Source organism: Diceros bicornis, chromosome 7 (assembly GCF_020826845.1).
Source record: "Diceros bicornis minor isolate mBicDic1 chromosome 7, mDicBic1.mat.cur, whole genome shotgun sequence".
Classification (NCBI taxonomy): Eukaryota; Metazoa; Chordata; class Mammalia; order Perissodactyla; family Rhinocerotidae; genus Diceros; species Diceros bicornis.
This window is the reverse complement of record NC_080746.1, coordinates 602,870-627,865: the sequence shown is the minus strand read 5'-3', so window position 1 is coordinate 627,865 and position 24,996 is coordinate 602,870. Positions and strand designations below refer to the sequence as shown.

Sequence of the window (24,996 nt, the reverse complement as noted above, 5' to 3'; positions counted from 1 at the left end):
TCTTTTTGTGGCTGGCTTTATTTCATTTAGCATAAAGTCCTCAAGGTTCATCCATGTCATAGCATGTGTCAGAATTCCTTCCTTTTTAAGGGTGAATGGTATTCCACTGTGTTTTACACCACATTTTTTTTGTCAGTTCATCCATTGATGAACACCTGGCTTGCTTCCAGCTTTTGGTTGTTTTGAATAATGCTGTCAAGAACACGGGTGTACATGTATGTCTTTCTACCTCTCTGTTAAATTCTTTTGGGTGTATACCCAAAAATGGTGTTCTGAGATTCATTTTTTTCACATGTGGGAGGGTTCTGCACACCTCCAACAAGCAATTCTTGGAATGCCAGCTGGTCATCATATAATTCAGCTCAATTTGATGCTGTCAACCCAGAGATACATCCGATTCCACAGGTTGAGGGCTCAGTCCTATAAGACTGCACACCCACCCAACCTCACTTCAGGTGCCAGTTACAAGCCCAGGCTGTTACCTGTACTTCTGACTGACAGGCTATAAACCAGAGGTTCCCACAACCTCCTCCTTGGGTTTGATTAGTCTGCTAGAGTGGCCCACAAAACTCAGAGAAACATTTACTAGGTCACTAGTTTATTATAAAAGGATATAACTCAAGAACAGCCTGATGGAAATGGTGCATAGGGAAAGGTGTGTGAGAAGGGGCAGAGAGCTTTCATGCCATCTCCAGGTGCACCACTCTCCAAGCACTCCTTGTCACGGCCAACCTGGAAGCTCTCTGAACTTCCTTATATTGGGATTTTTATGAAGACTGCCTCACATAGGCATGATCAATTATTAACTCAGTTTCCAGCCCCTCTCCCCTCTCTGGTGGATAAGGGGTAAGACTAAAAATATCAACCTTTTAATCAGGGCTTGGTCTGCTGGTGACCAGCACCCATCCAGGAGCCATCCAGGAGCCCACCCAGAGTTGCCTCAATAGAACAAATGATTCTCCTAGCATTCTTATCACTTAGGAAATTACAAGGGTTTTAGGAGCTCTGTCAGGGATGGGGTCAAAGACAAATATTAGAACAAGAGATGCTCCTAGTGTTATTATCGTTTAGGAAAGTACAAGGGTTTTAGTAGCTCTGTGTCAGGAATTGGAGGCAGTGACCAATAAATATATTTTCTATTATTTCAGAACCTATAAGTGGAATTGCTAGATCATATTGTAATTCTATTTTTAATTTTTGAAGGAACTGTCATACTGTTTTCCACAGTTTTATATTTTCACCATCAGAGCACAAGGGTTCCAATTTCTCAACATCCTTGCCAATCCTTATTATTTTCTGATTTTGTGATAGTAACTATCCTAATGGGTGTGAAGAGGTATCTCATTGTGGTTTTACTTTGCATTTTCCTGATACTTAGTGATGTTGAGCATCTTTTCAGGTGTTTACTGGCCATTTTATATCTTCTTTGGAGAAATGTCTATTCAAGTCCTTTTTGCATTTTTAAATTGTGTTTTTTTTTATTTTTGGGTTGTAAGGGTTCTTTGTATATTCTAGCTATTAATCCCTTATCAGATATGTGATTTGCAAATATGTTCAACTGTTCTGTGGGTGGCCTTTTTACTCTGTTGATAGTATCTTGTGATACAGAAAACATTTGCATTTTGATGAAGTCCAATTTGTTATTTTGTTGTTGTCGTTCTTACATCTTTGGCGTCAGATGAAAGAAATCATTGTTGGCAATGACATTTGGACCCAATGACATGCAGCTTTTACACTGTGTTTTCTGCTAAGGATTTTATAGCTTCAACTCTAACATTTAGATTTTCGATCCATTTTGAGTTAATTTTTGTATATGGTGTAGGGTAAGAGTCCAATCTCATTCTTTTGCATGTGGGTATCCAGTTTTACCAGCACCATTTTTTGAAAAACTTATTCTTTCTCCAATGAATGGCCTTTGCACCCTTGTCAAAAATCATTTGACCATATATGCAAAGGTTTGTTTCAGGTCTCTCTATACTATTTCATTAGTATATTGTGTGTATGTATGCCAGTACCACACTGTTTTGTTTACTTTGTAGTAAGTTTTGAAATCAGAAAGTGTGAGTTCTCCAACTTTGTTCTTCTTTTTCTAGATTGTTTTGGCTATTCAGGGTCCCTTGAGAGTTCATATGAATTTTAGGATAGATTTTTCTATTTTTGCAAAAAACATCATTGGAATTTTTACCTCCTTGAGTAAGTTGGTTCTTAAGTATTTTACTCTTTTTGATGCTATTGTAAATAAAAATGTAAAGTTTTTAAATTTCTTTTTCAGATTACTTATTATTAATGTATAGAAGAGCAACTAATTTTTGCATGTTGATTTTGTGTCCTACTAGTCTGCAGAATTTATTAGTTCTAAAATTTTTTTTGTGGAATTTTTAAGTGTTTCAACATATAAGATATTATGTGTGAACAAATACAATATTATTTCTTCCTTTCCAATTTAGATGCTATTTCTTTCTTTGTCTTGCCTAATTGCTTTGGCTATAACTTCTAATACTCTGTTGAATACAAGTGGTGAAAGTAGACCTTCTTGCCTTGTTCCTGATCTTAGAGGAAATGCTTTCACTCTTTCACACTTGAATACAATGTTCTCTGTGGATTTCTATATATGGCTTTTATTATGTTGAAGTAGTTTCCTTTTACTATCAGGGTTTTTTAGTGTTTTTAACATGAAAGCATGTTTACTTTTGTCAAACGCTTTTTCTGCATCCATTGAGATGATCATGTGTCTTTTTCTTTCATTCTGTTAATGTGGTTTATTACATTGATTCATTTTCATATATTGAAACATCCTTGCATTCCAGGAATAAATCCCACTTAAAAATGGGCCGGCCCCATGGCTTAGTGGTTAAGTGCTCACGCTCTGCTGCTGGCGGCCCGGGTTCGGACCCCAGGTGCTCACCGACACATGGCTTCTCCGGCCATGTTGAGGCTGCATCCCACATAGAGCAACTCGAAGGGTGTGCAGCTATGACATACAAATATCTACTGGGGCTTTGGGGGAAAAAATAAATAAATAAATAAATAAAATTATTTTTTTAAAATGATGTATAATCCTTTCAATATGCTGCTGAATTTGGTTTGTTACTATTTCATTGAGCATTTTTGTATCACTATTCATCAAAGATATTGACCTGTAGTTTTCTTTTCTTTTAGTGTCTTTGGCTTTCATATCAGGGTAATGCTAACACCATAGGATGACTTTAGAAGTATTCTCTCCTCTTCAACTTTTTGGAAAAGTTTGAAAAGAATTGGTGTTAGTTAATTAAAAAAAAAAGTCTTTGGGCCCAGGAATAAATTCAGCATAAAATAAATACAAATAAATATTTTTCTACAATGTGAAAAAGTTTTTTCCTAAAAAAAATTAAAAATTAAGCAAGTACATCACTTATCACTTTATTTCTAAAAAGTTTTCTTAACCTAATAGTACACATAAACAAATTGTTAGAATTAAAGTGACTCAAGTGTTAATTTTCTTCATTGCAAATTTTCTGAGAGAAGTATATGATGCCATCATGTATGACATCTTTTATCAAAAAATGGTCATTTTTTGTAGTATTTGAGAACATTATGAATTTTCCCAGTGACATCTGACAATACTCTGATATGCAAAGTTATCTTTTCAACATATATGTCTTTACCAAATTAACAAATTCTGTCAGGTGCTAATTAATCAACTACTTTTCATATGATTCAGGTTCTCCACCATCAACTTCCTTAACCATCAGGAAATTCTACAACTTCTGCAAGGTTAACAATTTTACCTTACACTATACTTATCTCATGTGGTTTAAAACATCCAAAAATCATTGATAAACTGATCCTGCCCAAACTAAATCATGGTGAATTATAAAAGATGGCCTCTGTTAAGTGGGGAGGGATTTCAGGTTGAACTTAATTTTATAAGTGGTCAGTTTATTACAGTGCATGGTTCGGTTATGTATTTCACTTCTTTTTTAAAAAAGTAATAGTTGAGGGCACTTAGATAACAAAAAGTTGAGAAAATAAGGAACTGATATACTCTGTAAGCTTCAAATGTTTTCAAGCATGAGATACAATAAGAACTAAAACTAAGAAATGGCAGAGGAAATAGAGATAAGAGGATGAAATTGCAAAACTGAATCTATAATAATATCTCAATGGCTAGCGTTGTGGTGTCAAGAAGGTGGTGAAGTCAAAGAATTCATAAAGATGATAATAAACAGATTGCAAAGAAAAAAGACTGAAATTTTTATAGAGAGAATTTTTACAGCGATATTACAAATAGAGAACAGGGAAGAGAAGTTGGAGTGAGAGACTATCTGCTTCTTAAACTACCTCCACTGTAGAGAACAAAAAACCAATTTGCTGAAATCTTTATTCTCCTCTATGACCCTATGTTTACCTGCAAAATCTCAGCCCTAAACCTCCTTTTCCATCCCTGGGGAACAGAGCAATTAAGCTCATCTGAAACCTCAACTGCTCAGCCTGTGAAATAAGGCCGGCCATCCATTCTCACAGAGGAGCCAACTGGAGGTAGGATTTTTGGTTCTGAATTCATCTAAACATCTTCAAAGAATTGTATCTGACCTTCCTTATCCAGGGCTATCAGTGAAGGGCTGGCTGGCTTTCAGAGAAGACCCATTGACAGTCAGCTGAGACATTTTCTGTTGAGCTCTCTAGAGAAGGCTGTGGGGTTTGTCGGCAAGAGTTGACTTCTATATGGGTTATATTGTTTTATTTTCTTCAGAGATTTATAAAGAAATTTACATGGTAAATATTACTTATTGTCAAGCAAAAAGGTTGTCTATTCTCTGGTCATTTAAGCAAAATCCTCTTCTCAGTGCCCACCCATGGACAGAGCCCAGATTTAATCTCTAAGCATCTGCCAGGCACTCTGTCGTCCGTGGGAAGCCCTCAAGTTGGTGTCCTATTGCCTTGTGTCCTGTGCTGGTACTTAATCTTCCATCTCTTCAGAGTACAACTAGACAGAAGCTCAAAGAACTTGACATTGGATAAATGTACTTTTCATTATATTTAGACTTCTACACTTTTCCAAAAGGCTCTCAGCATTTCCAGTAATTGTACAGCAATTTACCCAACACTAAGCTTCTCAATATTAAAAGTTAAAATAAATAAATTTTGCAAAGGAAAAAAGGGATCTTTGCAATTTTGTACAGAATCTATATAGTGGGTGCATCCTTATAAATGGAGGAAAGATAACATATTTAACTCTTTTGGTTAGTTAACACAGTAAGTAATATATTTTATATATTACCAATTTTGAGATTATTTGTATTTAAAAATACTGCTTCAAACCTCTAAATCATTGTAAGTGGTAGAGTCTGCCATCTGCTTTGGCTGAACAATTATATACAATAAGTCAGACAAAATTCTTCCATTCCTGTATAATCTTATATGTGGGTGGTAATGGTTAGTTCTTATAGATTGTTTGAACACGTGCATATCACAAAATACAAGTGGCCATTAAAAATTAAAATGTTCACCAAATACAAGATTATCTGATTCCCAGAAAAAGAAAACGTTAATGTAACATTAAGGCTAAAACTGTCAAAAAGGAAACCAAGATACACTTAAGTCAAGCTTTTGCTGAAAAGTTAATTGGCTCCTCTGAAACTTTATCATGTTTATTATGTAAGCAAGATACTTTCAGAGCCTACACTATAGAAAGTGCTTATTGGTAAGTTAACATTGTGGTCATTTATTTTGTAAATGTTAATATAAGATATGTAATTCATTTTCTACTATATTCAGATTTTCAAGTTCTGCTAAACCTAAGGCCACATTACTGGCAAGTTGGGATACCTCTAGACATCTGAAAAATATGAGTCCTACACAGAAGCTTATACATTCTCTATTCATCAGGTTCTAAATTCTAAAACAATCTAAGGTTTTGGAACAAACCAATGGCATTCCAAATTGACAGTAAGGCTGTATGTTACATACATGATCCTATAGGAAGAGAAATTCAGATTTTAAATAGAGGAGCTTGTGCACAAAAATAAAGTACGTATTCAAGTCTGAAAGGGGATTTCAAGAAAGAAGGGACTCTCAGAACATGTGGTATGTGGTAAATAACTTACCAAGGGCTCTCTAAAGGAGAACATATTGTGGACAAAAGAGCTTCACAGGCAGAGAGCTAAAATGGCATCTCTGGAATCCTTACGGTGAAACAGACGCTGAACTACTTTTTCCTAGAATTTAAAATGCATCTTATCCTCCAAACAAAAACCACCTCCCTGCCTTGCAGCTTACCTGGGCATGGTGACATGTTGGAATCATTTTTCTAATTCATTGGCTCTTAAACTTGATTGGCACCAGAAGCACCTGGGGGCCTTGTTGAAACCCAGATTGCCAGGCGCCACCCCATAGTTTCCAGTTCAGCAGGTTTGCAGCAGCACCTGAGAATTTGCATTTCTACCCAGTTCCCAGGTGATGCTGATGCTGCTGGACAAGGGACCCCACTTTGAGAACCACAGCCTAATTTATACTCTATACATAATTACAAAACCCATTATTTCATCCTTTGGCTGCTACTTTTCCTTTATCACATCAGCACCTTAGCTCCGAATCTCCTCACCTAGCAATGCGAATACTTGGAGAGTTTCACAGCTGGTCCTCATTTCCGACTCAGTTCTCCCTCTTCCTCTCAAGGCTACATTCTCTTGCCAGGTAACTGTTCCTTAAACATCAGTTCATCATAGTTCTTCCTTGCTCAAATACTCATGGCTAGGGGCCAGCCCTGTGGTGTAGCAGTTAAGTGTTCACGCTCTGCTGCTGGCAGCACAAGTTTGGATCCCAGGCGCGCACCAATGCACTGCTTGTCAGGCCATGCTGTGGTGGCGTCCCATATAAAATGGAGGAAGATAGGCACAGATGTTAGCCCAGGGCCAGTCTTCCTCAGCAAAAAGAAGAGAATTGGTCATAGATGTTAGCTCAGGGCTGATGTTCCTCACCAAAAAAAAAAAAAAAAATTCATGGCTCTTATGCTGAGCACAAGACATTTTAAGTTCTCTACTTGGCTCATAAGGTCTTTAATAGCCTTACTTTAATAGTAAAATGTGGACACCCTGTACCCTACCCTACCTACTATAAGGGAGTATGTGAGGATTACATAAGATACAGTCAGTTCTCATTATGCACAGTGTGACATTCTATAAATTCACTGTGAACACTGAATCAGTGAATATGACCCACTGCTCCTACGAGAAATGCAGGGTTAGGTTCCTGCAAGCCTTAGTCACACTTTCTTCGTCTGATCAATACATAACCTTGTTTTCTGTGTTTCTCTTTAAAGTCACCTTATTTAAGATACATTGTTGATATATTAACATTGAACTCACACTAACAGCACTGTAACTCGTGTCTGAAAGAAGCTTGTCTAACACACATACTTTCTCTGTAAAGGTGCGTCACAGCCTCTTGCCCTGAGGAACACCGGGCAGCATTGCAGCACTACACATGGGGGACATATTAAACAGCAAAGTCACCAACACAATGCACAAAAAGATAAGAAATGGGGCACTAAATAGACTGCAGGAAGGACACTTGTTTACAGCATGGGCTGAAACAAGAGGGCAAAGCGTCACCTTGTTCCTCTCAGTTGGGAACGTGCACATCGAATGAATCAAATTTTTCACCACTTTGTGCGTATCTGCAAATGGACATGAAAGCCCTGAGAGTGTTGATTTGGAGGCTGCCAGTACTATTTAGCTAGTGGGCAAGTGTGCAGACACGGAATCCACAAATAATGAGGATCAACTATATTATAAAAGCATCTTTTCAAAACCAGAGTATTGCTCAGAAATCAGAGCAGTAATGATAACATAACAGCTAACATTTAAGTGCCTACTATGTGCCAGGAGCTCTTCTAAGCACTTTACATTAGTTAATGCATTTCAATCTCACTAAAACCCTATGAGACAGGAGTTAGCAGTAGCCCCATTTTATAGATGAGGAAACTAAGGCTCAGAGAGTAAATACTTTGCACAGGTTCCCCAGTTAAAAGTGGAATAACTGGGATTGGTGCCCAGACAAACTGGTCCAAAGCCCACAGCCTCAACCACTATGGTAGGAATGTGAGGGGATTTTCTACCACTCCCCAAAAACCCCCCTCTGCTCCAGTCAGTGTGGTCTCCCACATACTTATTCACTCATCAAACATTTTCTGAGTGCCCCAATGGTGTCAAGTACGTGTTTAGATACTGGAGGGACAAATAGAATGTCGACGCAAATAATCCATAACTAATCTATCAATCAAAATTGGGGTGAGTTTATTATGAGCCAACCTTTGAGGACCATATAGCCCAGGAAGAGTCCTTTGGTGAAGAAATGGAGCACTCCAAAGATGTGGGTTGTACAGAGTGGTTATATACCATCAAAGAGCGTGTACCACATGTGATTGCAATGTCCCTTTTACAATAGTCACGACATTGACCTCTCAGCATGTCGATTGATGGACACTGTGGGTATCAGCTCTGTTGTCTCCATGGGCATGACTGTTGTCTCTTGTTGGGTGGTCACAGGATGGGCGCAGCAATTAAATCCTAGCCTAGGGAGAAATGCTTATCCTTAAGGAGATGCCAATGTGGGGGAAGTTGCATTTACATCTTAAGGACATTATTCTTGTCTTTGGGACATGTTAATTGCTTAAATCGGATATACAATGGATGAACAGAGGCTACAGGGCCGTTTTGGGAAAAAAAAAAACAAGGTCAGGCCCAACTAGTTTTACACCACATGGCTTCCTCATATGCTCCAATATATCCTATTGCTGGCCATTTATTTATCACTTTCCCCCTTTTGAACTATAATCTTTCGATAGAAAGCATTGATGATCAAAATATTGTCCCTTGGTGCCAGGGTGGCTGCTGCTTGCCCTGGGTCTATCATGTCCCTCGGTGCCAGGTTTTATCTCATCTATTTGCCCAGTTGTTCATGTTGGGTGGAATTAGTCAGATATTGTGCACAAGAAAAGAGGTATATATATATATAAACAGAGGAAGCCTTTCATGGGTTTTGTATTAATTTTAGATTGTTGCACAAACATTGTATATGCGCTTTTTTTTTTAATATACATAGCCCCTTATGTTACATGGTGCACAATTATAGAACATGTATGGTAACAATGACAATAACTAAACTTTTTTTAAAAGATTAGTTTAAAAGGAGTTTTTAGGCCCTAGTCCTTATCAGAAAAGGAAATTTGTCCAGGGTTATAAGATTGATCGGCCATCTCAAGTCGCCAAGCCACCATTACTCTAGTTTGCATGCCAGTCTTACAACACTGAGTAAAGAAAACAACAATCAGTTTGAATATTATGATTTGTACAAGAATTCCAAGAAGTAATAGAAATAGGAATTGCAATCCAGATCGAAAAAGGGAACCAATGCCAGAAGGGAGCCAACCAAACAAAACAAGGCTGGGTGTAGGATCTCATAAGGCATTCATCTGTTTTTTCATGTGCTTTAGTAGAGATGACACATTGGAAGACTCGTCAGGTGTAAACACACAGCATTCAGTTTGAATGATCGCACATGTACCTCCTTGGGTTGCTGTAAGAATATCTAAGGCCATTCTATTTTGAAGGATAGCTTTTCTCATTAAAGACACTTCAGTATTTAAGAAAGCTATTCTTGCTTGACTATCATTAAGACCTTGTTGAGTAAATTTTGTCAGAGCCGCTATATGTGATATGACATCTTCCAGCCCCAAGGAAGGAGCGAACATAGCTGCTAGGTGGTCATACCAGTGGAACACTGAACGAGCCCTTCTGGCCTTAAGGAGAGGCAGATTGGCCACAGATGTTAGCTCTGGATGAATCTTTCCCTGTATCCAAGAGAAGCCCAGAGTGCAGCGTCCTAGCCATCCTGGTGGCAGCCAAGGCCAGAAGTTTGTTCCACATAACCATTGAGTTCCATTAGGAGCCATCCAAAAGACGCCTGGTCTTCGAGACCAATCTGTTCCAAACCAATCACTTTTTTTACACATAATAGTATTCTGACACGACTCTGGGGGTATCCAGCCCATCTTTAGAGTGTAATTTGGTAGATTTTGTTTGGAATGATTTCTCTGTTCCCAACATAAAGGTGCTGGTATGTTTAAAGATCCATGGCTAGGAGTAAGCCAAACATATCCATCCCAAATTTGTGTGAAATCCTCCATAGTTTTTACTGTAATGTCTGGTTTCTTTTGTTTATCTGCAATTTGTTGGGATAATTGGATGGTTTGAGTAATAGAAAAAGAATAACCGTGTCCTGTATTATTAATAGTATGGGCTATTGACCATGTTTCAGGATCATAATTAGTAATATCAGACGAACTGTGAACATTAGAACTAGATCTTTCTATCACAATAAATTGCTTTAGAGCTTTACAATCTGTGTCTCGAAAGGGAAAGACCCACCAAGGCAAGCCAGAGGTGTTAGAAAGTGGAAGTTGGCCACATAGCCAACTCTTGGACTGATTTTTGTGTGTAGCAAAGGAATGTGTCCATTGCAGAAAAACATTGCTATCAGAGGTCCATTCAGATGTAGATTGGAAAAACAAACATAGCATTAGGGCAACCTTAAATGGCATTTTTTTTTTTGTAATCAACAAAAGCTTTTGTAATTAGGTTCTAATCTATCTTATAAAATTGAAGGGTAAAGCATTGGTGTAGGAAAATGGTAAGGAAATCTAGAAATTGATTATTTTAGCAATTACATAAATCTTAAACACTACATGGGTTTAAATGAGGAGATATAAGGTTAGGAATACAGGCCTGGTCCAGAGTCTCGGGACAGCTGTCTACAACAGGTGTCATCATCCTCTCATCCTGGTTTGGAGATATTCATCTTGGTCAGTCGAAGTTGGGTGTCAGAGACTGGAGTTGAAGTCCATTCAAGTGGAGAAGACTTTTTTAAATGAGAAATGTGAATCCATGAGTCTACGCCTTTTAATTTTGCAGCACATGGATTGGTTAAAACCACCTGATACCGTCCTTTGCAACGGGGCTGCAAAGAGTCCTTTATCAGGTGTCTTTTCCAATGAAAAAAATCTCCAGGTTATAATCCATGATCCTTAAGGTCTTCGTCCCCCGGGAGCTAACTGTGAAAAGAATTAGCTACCAATTTCTCATTTCTTTTGAGACCCTCAATGACACCTTGACAATAATGTAAAATATCTCCTTTAAGTAAAGTTGGTTCATACATTTCTTCATCTAATTGCATAGGTCGTCCAGTTATTATTTCGAAAGGAGACAGTCGATATTTACCAAAGGATGTAGATCTAAGACTGAGGAGAACTAGAGGAAGAGCTTTTGGTCATGAGAGATTAAATGCTTCTGAAAGCTTTGCCAATTGAATTTTGATCATGTTATTAGTTCCTTCCACCAATCCTGAGGATTGGGGATGGTAAGCGCAGTGGAAATTCTGCATTATTGGCCAAATATTACAAATAGATTTAATTATTTGTCCAGTGTAATGAGTTCCCTGGTCACTATGTAACTGGGTAGGAATTCTCCAAACAGGAATTATTCTCTCTAATAGTAATTTACCTACTGTTAGAGGCGTTGCTCTTCTGCAAGGAAGGGCCTCAACCCAATGTGAGAACATACAGATCATTACCAAGATGTATTTATATCCTTGAGATGGTGGCATTTGGACAAAGTCCAATTGTGATACCTCAAAGGGTCCCTTAGGAAGGGAAAAGTGGCCTTGTGACCCATGAAGTGGCTTCCCTGGATTCTACTTTGGGCATATAACACAACGAGTATAAGTTTTATGGGCCACAGTGGGAGAAAGTTTCCAAAAGTATTGTTTTCCCCATAAAATCATCTTTTCAGGTGCCCAGTGGGTTAGTTGGTGTATATGCTGGAGCAGCGGCAATTGTGCTCCAACAGGTACTATGGGTTTCCTATTGGGCCCAAACCACATCTGTGAGGGGGTGTCAAAAATTCACCCTTTTGACTGCCATATCGGTTTTTCTTCTTAAGTGGCCACTTCTTGGGCCTGTAGAAGGAAGTCTTTTACTGGGTTAGCAGAGTTACTAGGAAGCAGCAGGCATTCTTGAGGCTGGGTAGGGCAAGACTTCAAGGCTGCTTGTGTAGCAGCTACATCAGCAAGCCGGTTTCCTTTATCTTCCAAAGTATCAGATTTGGAATGCCGTAGTATTTTAATAATCACTAGTTGTCTCGGTAGCTGTATAGAATGTCATAATTCTGCAACCTGTTTCCCCTTCTTTATAGGCTGATCTGAAGAGTTTAAAAACCCTCGTTGTTTCCACAGCATTCCAAAGTCATGTGCTACTCCGAAAGCATAACAGCTGTCAGTGTCGTCATTTGCTACCTGGTCTCTGGACAATTGACAAGCTCAAGTTAAAGCAATTAACTCGGCTTGCTGTGCTAACTTTATCTCTGGTAAATAAGAACTCTCGATTACGTCTACTGAGGACGTTACTGCATATCCAGCCAGATAACATCCTTGTTCATCCTTTGAGTAAGATCCATCTGTAAACCAAATTAGATCAGCATTATCAATGGGAGTTTCTTGCAAATCATTCCTAGGAGTAAGTAGGTAATTAGTTAATAAGTGTAGTCGTGGGCATCTTCTTCTTGTGGTGCTGGAAGTAAAGTTGCAGGGTTAAGATTATTACACCGGGCTAAGGTAATATTAGGAGCAGAGAGAAATAGAACTTCATAGGAGGCTAGTCGGCAGACAGAGTAATGCTGTGTGATGAGAATTTAGGAGAGATTCGACTGCCTGAGGAACATAGATAGTCAAAGGAGACCCCATCACTATTTCTTCAGTGGTCTTGCATAAGAGCACTGCTGCTGAAATGGCTCTCATACAAGGCGGAAACCCTTTTGCCACTGAGTCTAACTGCTGACTATAATACCGTATAGGTCAATGTTGACCTCCGTATTTTTGAGTTAAGATACCTAAGACATTTCCTTTATCTTCATGTACGAAGAGGAAAAATGGCAAGCTGTAATTAGGATGTCCTAAGGCTGGTGCTTGGGCCAAAACAGACTTTAAAGTAGTTACTGCCTTCTCTCCTTCTGGTGTCTATTCAATTACATCAGGCTGGTCGACTTTAGTAATGTATATAAGGGCTGGGCAATAAGTGAAAAGTTAGGTACCCAGTTCCTGCAATATCCAGTTAGTCCTAGGAGTCTTCTTAACTGTTTCTTTGTCTTAGGGAGAGAAAAAGCCAGGATTCCTTTAATCCTTTCAGAATCAATCAACAGTTCATCCTCAGATATCAAGTGTCCTAGATATTTTACAACAGGCAGGCAAAAATGTAATTTGTCCTTGGACACTTTATACCCCTTAGATGCTAGCTGTTGCAACAGATAAATTGTGTCCTTCTGAGAATCCAACTTAGTGTTTGAACACAAGAGAAATCATCCACATATTGAATTAAAGTGAAGTCATTAGGGAATTCTATATTCACTAAGTCAGCCTTGATTATCTTGGAAAAATAAGTGGGCGTATCAGTATAGCCCTGTGGCATAACTGTCCAGGTATACTGGCGATCTTCCCACGTGAAGGCAAAAAGATATTGACTATTCTTTTCCACGGGAATGCTGAAGAAGGCACTGCATAAATCAGTGACTGAGAAATAGCGGCTGTTAGTTGGAATGGCCGAGAGCAAAAAGTGTGTGGATTAGGAACCACAGGATATCGGGGAATCACGATGTTATTTATCGCTCTCGGATCTTGAACAAATCTCCAGCCTTTCCCATTCGGCTTTTTTACAGGCAAGATAGGTGTATTACAGGGACTAGTACAAGGAATTATAAGTCTCTTTTCAAGAAATTCCTGAATGATAGGGTTTATCCCATTTAATGCCTCTGGTCTAAGTGGATATTGCCGAATATTAGATAGAGGCTTAGAGTTGTCAACAGTCACCTTAATAAGAGTGGCTGATTTAATTTTCCCAATATCTGAAGAGGATGATGACCATAATTCTCTAGGCACTTGTAATAACAGGTCATCAGTTTTCTCTTCTATTTGAGTCATTGATTTCACAATCATCAACCTTTCAGCAATTACAGTCTGGTCAGCATCCCGATTTTCTGAATCTGGAAGCATTTCGCCCTTTTGTGAAAAGGCAATACGGACGTTGTATGCTTCTAGAAGATCTCGTCCAATCAAATGAATTGGAGCACATTTAACCAGGAGAAACACATTTTTTCCTGTGACGGTTCTTAATTGAAAAATTATTGGTTCTGATTTAAAAACCTGCATTGGAATATTCGAAACCCCTACCGTTTGAACTGTCCGTTTACTCCGAGGGAGAGGGCAATGAATAAGCGTAGGGTTGAGGACAGATAAGGTAGCCCCGGTATCTACAAGGACCTTTAAAGTTTCTCCTTCATTAGTTATCTCAATTTCCCCTAAGGCATTTGTGAGGAGGAGGGGAAATGCCCTGTCATAATCCTCGGAGCAGCCCTATTCCTGTTTATTGTTGTCACCCCCTAAATCCCATTTGAGTTTATGCCAGTCTCGTTTGAAATGACCAGGTTTTTTGCAATAGTAACAGACACGGTGATTTCGTTTCTGGTTAGATTTTCAAAGGATGGCGTTTGTTGGGCCACTAAGCTGTTGTAGCTGTATACTCATAAGCTTAGTGGCCTTTTTTTTTCTGGAGGGTTTTAGATAGTTTATCTGTAATAGTGACAAGAGCACTAGTGTGCATTAAAGTCCAATCCAGTTCATGTCTCTTAACTAATTTTGCTAATTCCTCATCTAATCCTTCTAAGGAAATTGAATTGAGAATTCAATCATTTTAATGATCCTCAAAACATTCGGGAGCCGCCCCAGAGTGCTGTTTGAAGGCTCTCTCAAGCCTTTCGAAATAATCAAAGATAGAGTCCTCGGGTCTGTGCTTACATTGATGGACTTTAGCCCAATCTATCCTCCTGGGAAAAACTACTGGAATGGCTTTGTGTAAGTTTTGAGCGATATCCCTACACTCCTTAAGGCGGTGAGGCTCATGCTTATGGAAATCCTCCAGGGCGTCTCTCCAATCTGCCTCTTTTATCCATTCATTTGCTTTGTTCTCAGACACCAGCAAATGCACATGCTGATATAAATCTGAATATCCTGTGCATATGTTCTAACAATAAAATCAAATTCTTGAGCAAACCCTAAAGGATCTTGCAAAGGGTCTGGGAAGTCCTTCGTTAAATCGTTAAACTCAGTTCTAGTCCAAGGAGTGCAAACAAGAGCAGGCTCACCTCACCCAGTAACAGGTTTCTCCTTAAAGGGAGCCACTATAATATTAGGACATTCAATACCTGCTCCCTGAGGGTTACTCCTTGTTTTCTCTAGGGGTGGAGGAGAAGGAGAGGGAGGAGGTGAGGGAGGAGGAGGATGTGACAGAGGAGGAGAAGGTGAAGGAGGAGGAGAAGGTGAAGGAGGAGGAGCAGGTTTGTGGGGAGGAGGAGGTGTGCAAGGAGGAGGTGAGGGAGGAGGAGAGGGAGGAGGAGGAGGTAAGGGATGAGGAGGAGGTGATGGAGGAGGTGAAAGAGGAGGAGAGGGAGGAGGGGGTGAAGGAGGAGGAGAGGGAGGAGGAGGTGAGGGAGGAGGAGGTGAGGGAGGAGGAGGAGGTGTGGGAGGAGGAGGTGAGGGAGGAGGTAAGGGAGGAGGAGGTTAGGGAGGAGGAGGAGGTGAGGGAGGAGAGAGAGGAGGAGGAGGTGAGGGAGGAGGAGGAGGTGAGGGAGGAGGAGGTGAAGTGGATAGGTCAGGGTACGGAAGCTCAGAAAGGAAAGGATACACGGGTGCTGAGGGAGAAGGAGATGAGCTCTGAGGTGCTGAAAGCGGCAGTGGTGGAGGAGGTAGAGGAGGTGAGGGGGGTGGACAGCTTCTGACTTCTTTTTTTTTTTTTTGACATTTAAATTTTTTTAATTGTGATAAAATGTACATAACATAAAATTTACCATCCTAACCATTTTTTTTTATTGATGTTTTAATGGTTTCTAACATTGTGAAATTTTGGGTTGTACATTTTTGTTTGTCCATCACCCCATATATGACTCCCTTCACCCCTTGTGCCCACCCCCCACCCCCACTGCCCGGGTAACCACAGTCCAGTTTTATGTTAAGTAAAATAAGCCAGAAAGAGAAAGACAAACACTGTATGATCTCACTCATATGTGGAATATAAACCAACACATGGACAGAGAGAAAACAGCTTCTGACTTCTTATCTCTCTTTAATTCAGAAATGGTCTCAGTCAGTTTACGGTTAGTCTCCTGTAAAGAGGTCATTTTATCATTATTACACTTTGAAGCCTCTAAATGCCAATTGTAATAGGCTTCCCCTTCCTTTGTTTTGGTTTTATTGCCGGCTTTTCCTTTTTCCTTTTTTTTAAATAATTTTATTTATTTATTTTTTCCCCCAAAGCCCCAGTAGATAGTTGTATGTCATAGCTGCACATCCTTCTAGTTGCTGTATGTGGGACTCAGCCTCAGCATGGCTGGAGAAGCGGTGCATCGGTGCATGTCCGGGATCAAACCAGGGCCGCCAGCAGCGGAGCGCGTGCAGTTAACCGCTAAGCCCTGGAGCCGGCCCAGGTTTCCCATTTTATTTCTGTTTGTTCATTTGCTTTTTATAAAGTCTGAACAACTTCTGTGAACTGTTTAGTGGGTCACAAGTGTGCTGCTTTGAGTGTTATTGCCTAAAGGAATGTTGTAATAACTCTCTTATGTGTCTCGGTTTCTCCCACTGGCAGTCTAGGACCACTGTGGGGGTTTGGAGCTCGGGTGACAAACCCTCACGTGCGCATCCCCGGACGAAGCTATAATTAATTAACGTGAATAATAATGGAACACCCTATAGGATCACTATACGTCATGAGATTCACCCCTGACGCTCCTACTGAGGTTTTTCAGTCACCTGTAAAACGCCTTTTCAGCCGGGAGGAGCCATGTGTATTTTTTCATAGCTGAACAAGTTCAGACTCTCATTTCTCTATCAAGCAGTTTTTTTCAGACATTATAAACATAATTCTTTCCAATTTTAAAGCCAAATTAAAAGGACAACCAACTCAGTTTATTCCAAGCCTCCCCTCATGTCCCTTGGCCTAGGAAATTCCCTCTAGGTTTTTCTCCACCTAGGAAATGTACTGGCACCCTTCAAAGCCTCTAGTCTCAAGACCTTAAAACAGCTTAAATAAACTCTTGGACCATCAATGTAAAATAAAGTGGTCCAGGATTCAGGAGAACTCACCAGGGTCACCTGAAGAATGCAGTGATCTGGGTGGGGCTCAAAGTGCCCCTGCGGTACCAAGTGTCAGTTCAGTGTAGATTCCAGGTTTTCTCCGGTGGGTTTCTCTGAAATCCTGCCGCAACTATGCCAAGAAATGTCGATGCAAATAACCCATAACCAATCTATAAATCAAAATTGGGGTGAGTTTATTATGAGCCAACCTTTGAAGACCATATAGCCCAGGAGAGTCCTTTCATGAAGAAATGGAGCACTCTGAAGATGTGGGGTGTACACAGTGGTTATATACTATCAAAGAGCATGTATCACATGTGATTGCAATGTCCCTTTTACAATAGCCGCGACATTGACCTGTCAGCACGTTGATTGATGGACACAGTGGATATCAAGTCTGCTGTCTCTATGGGCGTGGCTGTTGTCTCGAGTTGGGTGGTCACAGGATGAGCACAGCAATCAAATCCTAGCCTAGGGAGAAATGCTTATCCTTAAGGAAATGCCAATGTGGGGGAAGTTGCATTTACATCTTAAGGGCATTGTTCTTGTCTTTAGACATGTTAATTGTTTAAAGTGGGTGTACAATGGATGAACAGAGGCTACAGGCCTCTTTTGGAAAAAAAAAAAAACTAAGTCAGGCCCAATTAGTTTTACACCAAATGGCTTCCTCACATGCTCCAATGTATCCTACTGCTTGCCATTTATTTATGAAGAAGAAGTATAGTCTTAGTTTTAAGGAGTTCACTGTCTATGAGACATGAATAAAACAACAGTTATGGAAAAGTAGATAAGTACAGGGTCCCAGAGTGGGGAAATCAAAAGGGGTCTCTAGATGGAGACCTCTCAGGGACAGTGTCCAAGAGGAAGGAACATTTGACATGAGTTTAGATTAAGGAATAGGAATTAAGTTGTTTAAACAAGGGGATAGGAGTGCAGAAGAAACACATATAAAAAGACAGATATAAAGGATGCTAAAGCTTTCAGAAAATGAGAGTATTTTTAAGGCTGGAACAAAGTGAACATGTAGGAAACAGTGGGTGATGAGGCTAAAGATGAGGACAGCAAGCGAAAGCCTGGGTGTCCAGCTTAGGAGTCTGAATGTTCTCTCCAATGCTCTGAGCAGTCATTGAAAGAGTCTAAGCAGATGTCAGATTTAAACACATTTGGATTCTAGAAGGTAGCTCTGGAGACATTGGGGAGGAAAGATTAGAAGAAATTAAGACTGGAAGTAAAGGGACCTGTTGGGAGACTAGGCAGCGATTCAGATAAGATAGACCTTGGCTCAGGCGGGGGTTCTGCAGGTGGAGGAGGCCAGGAGGTAGGAAGCAGTGCTGGGCTCCTGGAGGAGGAAACTGAGCTCCCTCTCAGTCACGAGAAGACTGTGCCTGTCATGGCCTCCACACCCCCATGCCCAAATGCCATGTTTCTTTCTAGTTCTGTACTTTCCTCTCTTCTCCCGTCTGAAATCCTCACACTTTCTTCCCTCCACCTGCCCAAAAGTGGTCCCTTTGAGCACTTGATGTAGTCCACCTCTCCTAAGAAGCTGTCCTTAATTATAATTTCTCGATAATATTCCCATTTTTTTTTAGGTTCTCTAATACAACATGCACTAAATACATTGGCAGAATCAAGTTACATCTTGTGAACCATATCATGTATGTGGAGGAGCTTGGAACCTTATAACTCTTCGTATTTCCTTCAATACCTACCACAAATACCTTGCACATATAGGTCAATGGATGTCCAGTAAAGTTCAATAAAAAGAAACACCCTTTATAAGACAAGAACTTTTGTGAGCTATATTATTCCTTTAGATCAGCTGCTTGAACCATTTGTCTTTCTCCACAGGTCAACAGTGTTGCCCAGAACAAATGAATTTTACATCTTCTCAAACTCAATAGAGCAAAGATGGAACATCATTCCCCCTGCAAGCCTTACTGCCCTAGAGAAAAGCAAAAACAACTTGCGACATCTAATTTTTTCTCCACATTCTCATCTCAAATTGCAACTGTTTTCCAGATGCTAACTGGTTTTCATTCTTAAAACTGACAGAAATTTTTCTCATTATTTCTTTTTCTTTCATTTTTTGTGAGGAAGATCAGCCCTGAGCTAACTTCTGATGCCAATCTTCCTCTTTGTGCTGAGGAATATTGTCCCTGGATTAACATCTGTGTCCATCTTCCTCTACTTTATATGGTATGCTACCAAAGCATGGTTTGACAAGAGGTATGTCGGTGTGAGCCAGGATCTGAATCTGTGAACCCGGGGCTGCCACAGCGGAGCATGCGCACTTAACCGCTGTGCCACAGGGCTGGCCCCTCTCTTTATTTCTAAAGGTGAAATGTCTAAATCGTTCTCTGGGCTAGGTGGAGTTTCCATAAAATGAAAATGTACATTCCAGAAAAATCTTTAACTTTCCAGAATAATCCTTAATATATTATGGTAAACACCTTGGCAAAATGTCACTGATTTTCAATGTCAGTGCCTCCACAAGGGTATCCTCGCATTGTCTCCCCTCCCAACCACCTCTCACTTTGTCCCTCCCCAGTCTCATGGGCTCAAAGTGTTTACTGAGCACTAAGAATGATCAGAGTCTGAGGGAGACTTCAAGGATGACTAAGCCATGTTTTTTGACCCCAACAATCTCTCTCCATCTCTCCTTTAACCTCTATTTTTCTTATCATGGTTTCTACTTTAGTTGTTTACTTGTCTTGTGAATTGATATTTTGTGGTTTATAACTACCATGTAAACTCATATTACTTTTTGCCTTAGACTTTAGAAAGAACTTACATTAAACAAGGTTTTTTCCCCAGCCCTTTGATGTGTCTAATATCTTCCAATGCAATTCAAGTGGCTTCATGTTTTTACGTCTCCATCATTATTCCTTCAGAATTATGTTCACCCCACACTTTTGATCTGACCAATGCTGCTTTACTCTTTAAACTTTTCTATGCCGAGACTCACGTGAAGAATCCCTCAAGCACCATCAACTAGGCGACCCCACATTCCTCACATCTGTTTCCTTGATTTGTTCCTAAATAAAGATGTTTCTTTTTCGTGCGTGTGAGGACGATCAGCCCTGAACTAACATCCATGTTAATCCTCCTCTTTTTATTTTGCTGAGGAAGACCAGATCTGAGCTAACATCTATTGCGAATCATCTTCCTTTTTTTCCCCCAAAGCCCCACTAGATAGTTGTATGTCATACATAGTTGCTCATCCTTCTAATTGCTGTATGTGGGATGCGGCCTCAGCATGGCCAGAGAAGCGGTACGTCAGTGCGCGCCCGACATCCGAACTCAGGCTGCTGGTAGCACAACGCGCACACTTAACCGCTAAGCCACGAGGCAGGCCCAAGATGTTTCTGAAACTAATAATAAATTGTACCAAGTGGTCATTGTATAAAAAGCACTATCACAGATACCTTAAAGAGAACAAATGGAAAAGAATAGTCAATTCCTCAGATAGCTTTGCAATCAAATGAGACATTGAGGGGACCAGGGCGCACTGATCAGAGCAGGATCCTAAGAGAAGAGTTTTAAGTCAATTTCAAATGAGGTTCAAACTGGAATGAGATAGTATTTTACCAGTTATCTGAAATCATAAGCATTTTTCTGACTTTTGAGAGTTTATTTGCATATAAACTCTACATGTGGAGTAAGAGAGTGCTCATATTGTTTAATTTCTTTTTATTATTCAGCACTTTGTAATAGATGTGGCTATTCACAATTAATAAATATTGTAATGTGGAGAGACCCAACTTTCAACTGCCTGATATTATCAATTCTTACACAAAGCTAGAGTTTTAAAGATCAAATTTCATTATAGTTACCTGTCAACTAGTCCATTTATACCAGAAAGATACTGAGTTATAGGAAAACACTTCAAAACACAAATTTTATATGTAATTTCAAAAGCAAAAAATTAGTTAAAAACTGAGTGGCAACCCGTTTTGGTACCATATATTAATCTTTAACATGGGAGCAAACGTTTTTTGAGAATATAATTGATATTTGCCTATTTGTATATTGTAGAATGTTAAAGGATTTACAGTTTTAATATTATTTCAAATACCAGAAAATAAAAAACAGAATTGTTTCAGTTTCATGAAATAGTTTTCTAGACATAGAAGATTTTCACAGCATATTACTTGAAAATAAAACAATCAGTTAGTGAGGTTTAAGCAATGAGGTTTTATTTTAAACTTGCTCATTCCATAGGAGCATCAATAAAAGCCCTCCAGAAGTGGCTGACGCTCTTTCCCTCCATGTTAGCACCAGCTGCGTTTGCTTTAAGCATCAGACTCTTGGGCAAGACCATAGCCTTCAGCTCCGTTTAGTTGAGAAAAGGCTTATGTTTTTTTCTAGGGGTATGGAGCTCCCAGACTTATTAACTACAGGGAGAGAGTAAGAGTCAGAACACATTCAATAAACTCCAATGTGCTCAAGTAAGAAGGTAAATGCCTGAACTCACATCTGAAGAAGAGCTTAGAGGATCCTTTCTGACTCTGCTTCGTGCCCCTGACTAAGCAGTCCTGGACATCCCCGTTACGGCCACAGAATAACACTGGCAGCCTTGATGGTCCAGAAATCCTCCTATGTCCATCATTTGTACAGAGCAAACTGGCTTAAGACCTCTCGTTTCCTGCTGCAGTGGTAATTTACAGAGATACAGAACTGCCATCTAGTGACTAAGAAGAAAACAGCAAGGTGCTTTACATGGAAAATGAAATTGTCTTTTAAAAAAGAACAGTGAAGTGCTAAAGTTGGTAAAGTTGACACAAAGTTGACACAATGTGGCACACGAAAGTTATAGTAAAACTGGAAAATGTGTAGGTGAAGTAATCAGTTCTCTATGCCTCTAAAATATCACTTGACATTTGACTCATAAATAGTATAGTTTAAATATAATAGAATAACTTTGGAAATAAACGTCTCATCTCATCTCATCCAATGCTGTTGGCAAGAGCTGGTATTAAATAGCCAGATGGTGAGTACCCATGTTGAAGTACCATTTTTATCACAGTGGAGAGAATATGAGGCATAAAACCCAACAGACTGATGTTCAGATCTTCCCTCTTACCCTTGATCAATTTTGTAAACATGGTCTTTTTTTATTTGATGTTTGTGAGGAAGATCAGCCCTGTGCTAACATCTGCCAATCCTCATCTTTTTTTGCTGAGGAAGACTGACCCTGGGCTAGCATCCGTGCCCATCTTCGTCCACTTTATATGGGATGCCACCACAGCATGGCTTGCCAAGCAGTGCATTGGCACGCGCACGGGATCAGAACTGGGAAACCCCAGGCTAGCGCAGCGGAGCGCGCGCACTTAACCGCTTGCGTCACCGGGCAGGCCCCTAAACATGGTTTTCTTTATCAGTTAAATATGCATTATAATAGTTACTTTAAAGGATTACTGTAAGAATTGCATGAGGTAATACAGTAAAGGAACCGGTGTAGAGTGATAGTTAATTCTCCTGCCCTGTCTCTCTTCTATGAAACATACACAAATCATCTAAGAAGAGAAGTCGTCTATACAATAAACTTAGGACAAAGAGTCAATGGCTCCAGAAGTAAGGGCCACCATTGTTGAGGGCTTAACCTCAACTGCTGCCAAATACTGTTAACTCTCAATTAATTTTATGTGTTTTCTATCTTCCAGAAACTTCATTGGCTACAAGGAAAGGAGAAGGTGTGAAATTTAAATTGATGTATTTCACCCTTGAATGGCCAAGCTGTAACATCAGGTGTTTTAAATCACCTAGTTCATCAGGTTTTCTGCTTATTACTATATATTTTACCATGGTTCACAGCCCGAGAAAAATAGAAAATCATTATAATTTTACACACATGAATATATATCTTGACTATTACAGCTGGAATCTTAATGTACAGAGCAATGTTGCACATGTTTTGTCCTTGTTGATAGTACAGACTACTTTTGTCCAGGTTTTTTTTGGCATTATCATATATAATGAAGAACTCAGTAACATATGCCCTGGAGATAAGGATTTAGAAAAATCTAACATACTATCCTAGTCATGTCTCAAAAAAAATGCTCTAAAAATAATGAAAGGATATTTTGAAGACACTATTTTTCTTAGTTATTTCCAACTTTATATCCCTTTACCTGTTTTTACTCTTTCTGCGTCTTATTCGCTATTGGCTAATTAACTCACAGTAATTAAATAACCCTCAGCTGAGTCCTCCATGCCTCTTCAAGTGCCCCAGGCTGATGTCGGTCTCATCTCTGACAAAAAGAAGCTGGGAAAACCCGTTTTGTGGCAATATTCTCAAGGCTATCTTTACTCTTACAATAATAGCTATATTTTTGAAAGGCACCAGTGGATTATAAAATCAAGTACTCGACCAATGTCGTATCCTCATTTTCCCTCCAGGGGGAGCACAACTTTCATGTATAATGCAGGGCTGCTGCTTTATTGTTTTTTCCTTTCAAGATATTACTTGTAAAACATGTCGACGTAAATAATCTATAATCAATCTATAAATCAAAATTGGGGTGAGCTCATTATGAGCCAACTTTTGAGGACCATGGCCCAGGGCCTTCCTTCCCTAAAGAAGGAAGGGCACCAAAGAAGTGGAGTGTACAGAACGGTTATATACCATCAAATAGCATGTATCACATCAGATTGCAATGTCCTTTTCACAATAGCCACAAGATCGCCCTGCCAGAGTGCCCTGCCAGAATAGCTATTGATGGACACAGTGGGGAGGGTGTGGCTGGTGTCAGGTCTGTTGTCTCCAGCTGGGTGGTCACAGGATCAGTGCAGCAGTCAAATCCCAGCCTAGGGAGAAATGCTTATCCTTAAGGAAATGCCAAGGAGGGGGAAGTTGCATCCTTATCTTAAGGGCATTTATTCGTCTCTTTAGGACATAGCAAAGCAGATACACAATGCAGGCGACAGGCCCTTCTGGAAAAACAAACCCAGGCCAAATTTGTTTTACCCCAAATGGCTTCCTCATATGCTCCAATATATCCTATTGCTTGCCATTTATTTGTCATTTTCTCCCGTTTGATCTATAATCTTTTGATAGAAAACATTGATGATCAAAATATTGTCCCTCAGCCCCAGAGTGGTTGTTGCCTGCCCTGGGTCCCTCATGTCCCTCGGTGCCAGGCTTTTATCTCATTTATTTACCCAGTTGTCCACCTTGGGGGGAATTAATTGGATATAGTGGACAAGCAAAGACGTATATATATATTAATAGAGGAAGCATTTCATGGGTTTTGGATTAATTTTAGGTTGTTGCACAAACATTGTATCTGTGCTTTTTATGAATCCTTGTATTTACGCTATTCACAATTATAGAACAAGTACAGTAACAATCATAATAATTTAAGATCTTTGAAAAGATTAGTGTAAAATGAGTTCTTAGACATAGTCCTTATCAAAAAAGGAAGTTTGTCCAAGGTTATAGGGTCAATCGACCACCTCAAGTTTCATTACTCCAGCTTACATGACAGTCTTACAGCACTGAGTAAAGAAAACAGCAATTAGTTTAAATATTATGACTAGTACAAGAATTCCAAGAAGTAATAGAAATAGGAATTGCAATCCAGATTGAAAAAAGGAACCAATACCAGAAGGGAGCCAACCAAAAAACTCAGGACTGAACACAGGATCGCTTAAGGCATTCACCTGCTTTTTCATGGGCTTTAGCAGAGACGACACATTGGAAGACTCGTCAGGTATAAAAACACAGCCTTCAGTTTGAATGATTGTATATGTACCACCTTGGGTTGTAGTTAAAATATCTAAGGC

The 24,996-nt window shown here is 39.7% G+C and overlaps 2 long non-coding RNA genes across 2 annotated transcripts in view; both read left to right on the top strand.

Moving 5' to 3' along the window:
- LOC131408221 (uncharacterized) overlaps positions 1-24,996 on the top strand; it is a 178,659-nt gene that overhangs the window by 70,737 nt on the left and 82,926 nt on the right. The window lies entirely within an intron of this gene.
- On the top strand, positions 19,025-23,008 carry LOC131408228 (uncharacterized). The gene is made up of 3 exons (XR_009220725.1): positions 19,025-19,437; positions 21,580-21,667; positions 22,875-23,008. It is a non-coding gene; the product is annotated as an uncharacterized LOC131408228 (long non-coding RNA).